Source organism: Rhinopithecus bieti, unplaced genomic scaffold, assembly GCF_001698545.2.
Source record: "Rhinopithecus bieti isolate Rb0 unplaced genomic scaffold, ASM169854v2 scaffold_41853, whole genome shotgun sequence".
Lineage (NCBI taxonomy): Eukaryota > Metazoa > Chordata > Mammalia > Primates > Cercopithecidae > Rhinopithecus > Rhinopithecus bieti.
Genome location: NW_016817744.1, coordinates 426,163 through 434,602, shown reverse-complemented (window position 1 = coordinate 434,602; position 8,440 = coordinate 426,163).

Sequence of the window (8,440 nt, the reverse complement as noted above, 5' to 3'; positions counted from 1 at the left end):
TTTTTTTTTTTTTTTTTTTTTTTTTTTTTTTTTTTTTTTTTTTGAGACAGAGTCTCACTCTTGTCCCCCAGACGGGAGTGCAATGGCGCGATCTTGGCTCACTGCAACCTCCGCCTCCCAGGTTCAAGCAATTCTCCTGCCTCAGCCTCCCGAGTAGCTGGGATTACAGGTGCCTGCCACCACACCCAGCTAATTTTTGTATTTTTAGTAGAGACAGAGTTTCACCAAGTTGGCCAGGCTGGTCTCGAACACCTGACCTCAGGTGATCCACCCGCCTCAGCCTCCCAAAGTGCTGGGATTACAGGCATGAGCCGTTGTGCCTGGCTGATAATGAGTTTTTTAAGATTGAGTTTGAAAACCTTTTCATACAGTGATGGGAGTTTTCCCTATGCTGGGTTGTGAGAACTAGTTATGAAGGCATTGCTTTTGGATCTCTTATCTTAAGTCTACCATAAAAGCCCTGGTGGTGGGAATCTCAATCTGGGGCTGACTGGTAAAGAAGTTTCTGGCTAGTGGCCCCTCAAATCAGGGTCTTGGGGGCAGTTACGTGTTCACCTGCAAACACAGCAGCTCCTGTGTTTCATACTTGAAGGCCCCTGGGAAGTCCCTATTCCCTATTTGGCAGTTAGGAGCTGAGATTTCATCTCACCATTATAAATTATTCAACAGACTTTCGTAAGTTCTTCCTGGGAGGTTTGTACTAGTGCCTGTAGAGGCATTATGTGATACACAAAGACAAAGACGTGGTCCTGCCCTTTAGAAGTAGTAATCCAGATATCACCTGCTGCTCTTAAGAACCTCTACCCCATGTCTTAAGGGAAATCCAATAACTGCCCTAGGAGTTTTGCAGTGTTCAGGGATTTGTGCTTCATTTAGTCCTCTTGGACTTTGCTATCTTACTGATGCTGGATTTTTGTTTATTGTGTCTTCTGACTGTTCCCTTATCTTTGCCCTAGTATCGACTCAGACATAGGACACAATTTCTTCCCCTTAATTCTTTGCCTCTTACTCCTAAAATATTACTCTGGGGAGCAGCTGTGGGTGGTAGAGTTTAATAAAGAGACGGGTAATGGTGAGAGAAGTTATATCGCATTCCATAGTTAGATAATCGAAAATTGAAAATTGAGCTCTTGAAGAAGTTCTTCAGCCATTTTTTCCAATGTGAGTACTGGGAATCTGCTATGCTTTTTGCTCCCCTCTGTTTTTCCTCTCTGTGCTGCCTTTCAGCCACTCCAAAAAGAAAAATAATATTTTCTCATACTTATTTACAGTGAGCAATCCAGCTCTCTCTCTTCCCTACACATAAGCTCTGCTTGGGCTTCTGCTGCATGGCTGTTATTCACCACGGTGCTCTGCTAAACAGTGCACTAATGATTCCATGTCCCACCCATTCTCCTTTCTCTCTGATTAGGGAGTTATATTGCTGCCCCACCCCCACTCCTCTGGAAGTGCAAATAGAGATAGCCACGTTCGATTTAAATGACATTTTCTCTTATTTTCCTTGTAGATGTTTGATACCTAGAAAAATATTGGAAGAACTTATTTATTGAATTCTTCATTTCCACACTTGAAGGACAAGGGCAAGGCTTGTTCACCATTGTCTTCCTATCACCCACACACAGAGTAAGCACTCAACAAATATTTATTACGTGCGTGAGTTTACACTTCCAGGAGAGCTGCACTGGAGTTAAACGTGTTCGTTTTTTTCTTTAAATAGCTCGGCACCACCTAATGTTCATTTTATCTAATGTATACTGTATTCTATTCATCATTTCAGGGTACTATTAATTTAAAAACAGGTATAATTTATCAGGCTTGCATTCTGTTCACAGCATTCTCATTGACGTCTAAGGCAAAACAGTGAGGATCTGGCAAAACGTTTTTGCTTTGCTGACTGTGGCTCTGTTCTCTTCAGGAGCCGTGGCTGCCAATATTCCCACGAGGGAATGAACTTTTGACTCTGGGCACCACACAAAGCCTCAGACTGTTCCCCTGTAGAGTGAAGAGCTTGGATGGAGTTAAGTTCTTCAGTGGTTCTTGCTAATGCTTTCAGGCAGCTTCACCTATATTTGCATCATCCAGGCAATCTGTGCCTGAGAAGCACACAGAACAGCTAAAGATCATGGCTTGTTTTGAATATGCCAGCCAAGATTCCTGGGAATCTAAGTATTGGAATCAATGTCTAACAATTTTTTTTTCTTTAAATAAACCCCAACAGCTTTGCCACCAGCAGTTGTCACTTGTGTGTTTTTAAGGCATCGTGTCCTTGAAAGGAGTGTCATCTCTTACATATCCTGTTTATTTTCTCAGGTGAAATGATCTCACAAAAACATTTTAACTTAATGAAATTACCAGCCTGTACCAAAAAGCTTTCTGTTTGAATAGGGTATTTCTTTACTTCCCAAGTAGCTTTGCAATGAGAAAACTGATGGTGATATAGCTGTTGACCTTAAAGATGCAATATTTGTGAACTTTCTCAGGAGAAGGTTGTGCTATTTACCTGGTTCTTCAGTGAAATATGATGCTTCCTTACAGAGGTAGAAACGCTTTGGATTTTAGATCCACAACGTGACAGGTTTCCTGACTTTCATTACCTACTGCCTGCATTTTGTTTGGAAGCTGCAACAAGAGAGCTGCTGATACTGTTTGAGTGGATTCCTTTGTTGTGTTCTCTTCTCATTTTGAAAACCATAAGAATTGCTACTCAATAAAAAAAAAACAGTTGAGCTTCATTTTAGTATTGGTTTTGTGACTCCAGCAGTGAGCACTGCAGCAGGCTCTGGAGGAAGCTTTTAGGAGTCTCTATAATTTTTTCCTGACCCCAGCTGGTGATCAGTTTATGTCCTGAAGCTTGCGGAAGAATAGCCCTAATAATTCCCATCCCAGTGCAGCTGCATTCTAGCTTGCTCTATCTGAAAGAAAAATCTGAAAGGTGACAGTGTTTTGAAATGTTATACCTCTGGAAACAGGAAGAGAAACACCTTGAATTAATGATGTTCTTATCTGCTAAAAAGAGAAAGCATTTTGTGTTCACATGAGAATGCTGTTCAACAACTCTAACTTATTACGGTGTTTATGATCCTTTTATGATTTTATGATTTCTTTCTCTCCCCTTTTCTTTAACATATTATTTTAATCATTCAGTCACTAATTGTGCTATTATTCTTGTATTCTTTATTCATGTATTCTTTTATTTAATTCTTACCTAATAAGTAGTTTTTATATGCAAGACATTGTGTAGAATAATTGCCCCTGCCTTCCTCAAAACAAATTATTTTTTACACCTAGAGGTTTATAAGCTGACAAGGCAGATAGTAATTGACTATAGAGTTAAATTAAAATTGACTATAGAGTTAAAATTAAATAGTAATTGACTATAGAGTATTGACTATATGGTTAAAAATACATTCCTGTTGCATATTTTTTAACACCATTCAAATTACTTCTACTTATATTATCTGATTTAATTCATGTTCACACTGGTTGTAGAGTTGGGATTAGAATTCACGTATTCTGATTTTCTTTCGTTTTGTGATTGTGACTAGACCATCCTTTTGCCAAGTGAATTTTACTTAGCATTGAAACTACATTTACAGGATACATTTGCTTTTCTGAAAGTTTTGTCAAGGAATGCAAACAGACATTTTCCTTTATCTTAATTCTTCCTTTGTTACAAAAGTTGTTCATTATGGTGTTTCTTTGCATGCCTGTTTGTTTCACTCATCCTGAGACCATTTGGAAGAGGGGGCATATTGTAATTAGAATATTTACAGAAAAGTGTGGTTACCAGACTGGGGATGGCAGCAAAGAGACAAACAAAACCTTCTAAAAGGTACTAGTAACTACTGTTTAAATTATGTGCAAAGAGAAAAGAATTCCCTATTCTGGAAGATATAGTTAATTTACTTTTAAGAAGGGACGCAACAATCTGGAGCAGATTGTACTGGTCGTTTAACCTACGAAGGGGAAAAATAAAATTATATCTCCCAAATAAACTTTACTCTCAATTATGATCTCTATGGTCTCTTCCAGCTCTAAAATTCAATGATTCCAATTATGTTCTCTATGAACGCGTTGTTTCAACTTCTCTAACAAAATAGACTATAAGGCTGCTTCTCCCTAACTCAGGGTAGAGTGGAGAGATGAAAATATACAGTTAACATAATAGATATAGAAGGTGAGACCAGATAATTTTTTTTCTGGCTTATGCAATTCAGCTAACTTTATGTTATATAAATTCAATCTGAAAAAAGACCCACATAGATGAGTCTACGATGGCAGAGACAGAATGATAGATTATCAACAACAAATTATTCCCTAATGGGTAGTTAGACACGTTTATGTTACCCCAAAGTGTCATATTTGGAGTTTGTTTTTTTCCCTTATAAGGCACTTTCATATTTGACATCATCTTTGATTTCTAATAACCCTGTGATACACCGAATATGATTAACAGCATGATGTAAACCATAAGTTCTAAAATTTTTTTCTTCTTCAAAATACCGGAATGACATCATACACTTAAATCAATAACAATGCTCACAGTGGTAGAAGTTCTCAGCAGGAGGGCTTTTCCATCCTCTCCAGGATGCATACTGGAATCTGAGGAGCGGTTTGCTCCACAGTGAATTTTATTTGCATTTCACTCTGGACCAAAACGATGCTCCTCCCAACCTCTTCCTATTGTAAACTATTATTTCTAACTGATGACCCTCTTTGATTATCTAGAAATCCTGTAAACATCAATTGAAGGAGATGAAGAAAGTCATTAGTATTTCTAAATAACCAGAGGAGAAGGATCAGGAGAGAGGAACACTGGATACCATCACTTTTTCAACTAATCTTTGCCTCCAGATACTTGGGTGGACATAAAGACCATGCGATCCCTATGTAGGGAACCCCTTTGGAGAACAGTGAGACTAATCAGCTGTGCCAGTCATTTCTCCCAGTTAATTGAATTCGTTTACTAACCCAATTATAAGGATACTTAATTTTCATTTATATCATAGGAAAGACTCATAATTACATGCCTATCTGCATTTTGCTTCCATAAAATGATCTAACAGGCACAAGCCTTGCTTTCAAAGACAATAGAGACAAAACTTATGAATGCTACCTATCATTCATCAGGGCTCTTGAGTTAGTAGTTTACCTGTGGGGAAGACACAGAAAATGCCTCCTGAAGAATATAGGATTTGAGCAGTCTTGATCGTGGGTAGGACGTGACAGGAAAAAATGTATAGTTGGTATATTAGTGCATTTTAAACAAAAGTGGTTGTTTTGGAAAATGTACAATTTCCTGGGCAAAACAAAGAAATATCAAGTGGTGGAACATTAAAATAAGTGAGGGAAAACTGGAGTAATTGGCCCCAGTCATGTCACAATAGGCCTTCAGTGCCAGATTCTTTATGTAGAAGCATGACAGTTTTTGAGTGGGGGTATGCCATGATTACATTTATGTTTCCCAGAGCTAATCTTTTAGCAATGTTTGTAGAAAAGATTAATGATAAGGCTCTTGCAATGCTCCAGTGAATGTTTTGAGAGCAAAAATCAGAATACTAGCAGGACTCTATCCGGAGCTAGCAAACATAAGGAGGTAGAGGTGGAGACATGGAGGCAGAGCCACAAGATTTGGAACTGACTGGATATAAATTTAGGGTGTAGTAAACAGAGTCAGGAATGAGTTTAAGTTGGGACAGAATCAGGAGCGAGTTGAAGTTGGAGAGGGTCAGGAAAGCGTTGAAATTGGTTGGTTGGTAGGTATATAGAATATATTTTCCCAATGAAATAATATGGCGATGATATGTTCCTAGTTTTGTACATAAAACACTGTTTAATTCATAATGTGGCTCCTAAATTAGAAAAGTATGGTGGGAACAGCAGGCAAGGATCAATGCAAGAGATGTGAGAGAGTTAATCAACAAAATTTACATCAAATTGGGTATGGGAGACAAGAGAAGATGATTCCAAGGTTTTGAACTGGGTGAATAAAAAGATAATGATATTATTCATGGAAATAGGAACATAGAAGGAGGAGTTTTGGACAAGTAAAATTTGAGCTGGTGGATGTGAGTCAAAGCATCTTGCTTGCCAGCTCTGTGTTCATCATTAGTACCCTTCAACAGGCCAGTGAAAATTTGGGGCCTGGAGTTTATAGATAATTGGACTTTTGAGAGAGGTTGGTAACTATTTCCATTGTGGTGATAGTTGAAATTGCAGGAATTGGTGAATGGGTGGGATGCATTGCTCAAATACAAAAAGAGGAGAGAAAGAGCCAGGGGAGATCTTTGGAAAAAATACATGAGAAGTATAGCTAATAAATATACTGGTTTTGTTCTATGCAGAAATCAAAAGTGTGTCACTGAAATATACTGCCTCTCTGAAACAACAGCATTGTGTGGGGGGAGTGAGGGGGATGGGGTTGAATATTGTATCCTGGTTCCCACTTTTTAAATCAAATCGAGCAAAGATGACATGATTTGTAAATGTTCTCAGTTGTCAATCCTGTTGTGATGTTTATTTTCAGCTGGGGAATATTTTCCCTTGTAAAGATCAAAGAAAGCTAAAGCTCCAGGTTTGTGCACAGGGAGGGTTTGTAACACACACGCTTCCCAGTTTGTTTAGCCAGTGACCTCCAACTTGATTCAGAAGTAATATTCACTGCAGAATGAGAAATGATTCATTTCTGGTTCAACTTTAGCCTTGGGCCTGTTCCTACATAAAGAATTGCTGGGTGAGCTTGATTATATTCCGAGACTTAGAGGCTTGAACTTCCAGAAAGTACTCTCTTAATCATTTCACTCTGGTCCTCAACCTGACAGAATCAAGAGCCCTGAAGGGGAAATGCCAAAGGCTTTTCTGTTTTTGACCAACATCTTAAGGGATTTTACTGCTCTTGGGGCTTCTGTGGCCTGTTGCGTCCTTTGCCTTGTTTGCTTTCTGTTCTTCCTCCAATGTGTGTATGTCAAAACTAATTGATGTAAACCACGTAAGTTATCACTCCTAACAGAGATTCTGATACACCTCACTTAATTCTCACTCCCTTGCAAGGCTCTGACAACCTCTCTATCTTGCTTCTATCTTTCCTCAGCTTCATTTTCTTTCACAGACTCTCTCCCAGGTCCCCTCCCTTTTGACAGCCTATTTAGTACCCTGCTCTCCCCAGTAGAGAGAGAGTTGCTCAGCAGAGTGTCATTCTGTAATGCAAGCAGGGTCCCACAGGTGCCCACTGCCTGTCCCTGAAAGCTTTTTCATCTTGTCCTTTGTTACACTGGAGAATAATTGCTTCAAAGACCAGTCCCAGTGCCTGATATTTCAGTTTATCTCATTACCTCCGCTGTTTTTTTTTTTTTTTTTTTTGCCAAGCCCGCCAGTGGTGCCAGAAATCAAATCAGAGTTGCTGGCAGTATTGCCTGCCTAGCATGTTCAGCCTCTCCACTGCCTGACACTCTAATGTTCCCTGATTGCAAACCCTGTCATCATGTTCTTTGAATTAGCTGCACCTCCTGAAATGGCATAATGGCCGTGCAGTGCTGGAGTGCTGATGTGGCGTCCTGTTTCAACTGTCTGTCAAAGCCCAGGCTAACGAATTCTATTAGCATATTAGCTTGCCAGCTTTGGGAGCCCAGAAGGAGCCGGGCAGCCAAATGCAGTTGGCAGAGCACAGCCGCAGTGCTTCAGAGAGCTCCTTGGCAATTGTGGCACCAGAGACTCCATAATGTAAATGCACAGACATGGGAACGTATGCAGAATTGGAAAGGTTATTGTTACAATGTACTCTAGCAGTAGAAAATGGGATGAGAGATGACATTTTTTAACTGTGGGGCCCACCTCAGGCATTTTAAAGAATAGGATAGCCTTGGGAGTGCCCCAGGGCACTCATAGTCTAATCTTATATTCTTTTAGAAGTTAGAATGTGTGGAAGCAAGGTATAATTTCCATATGAATTTTTTTTTAAAGATGGCTTGAGATACTCACTTGACATTAATTTCATTTTAGTTGTAATGATCAGTGATGGGCATCATTGCTTTAATAATTAGGCATCGTTCTTGGGACTGCTTGTCGAGAGTAGATGGCAGCTTAATGACCAGGACACCACCCTCCCAACCTTCCATTAAAATTCAACTTGCCAGAATAGCAAAATATGGAAACATTAATAAATTAAAAAAATGCAGTTTTCTAGTAAATAGAGACTTGAAGTGGATATATATTCATCACTAATTTTTACATTAGTGTTTAGGATGAACTTAATGTAAGAGCAGGTACCATTGTTGCTAGGTAACCAGTGGTGATTGTCATGCCCGATATTCAACTCTTAAAGGATATGCTTAATGGGTATAATCTTCAATTTATTTTGAGATTAATTTAAAAATGTATTGCTTGAAATATTTTATGTTAATAAACTTTTAAATATTGCAAGATGGTATTAACACTAAATGTG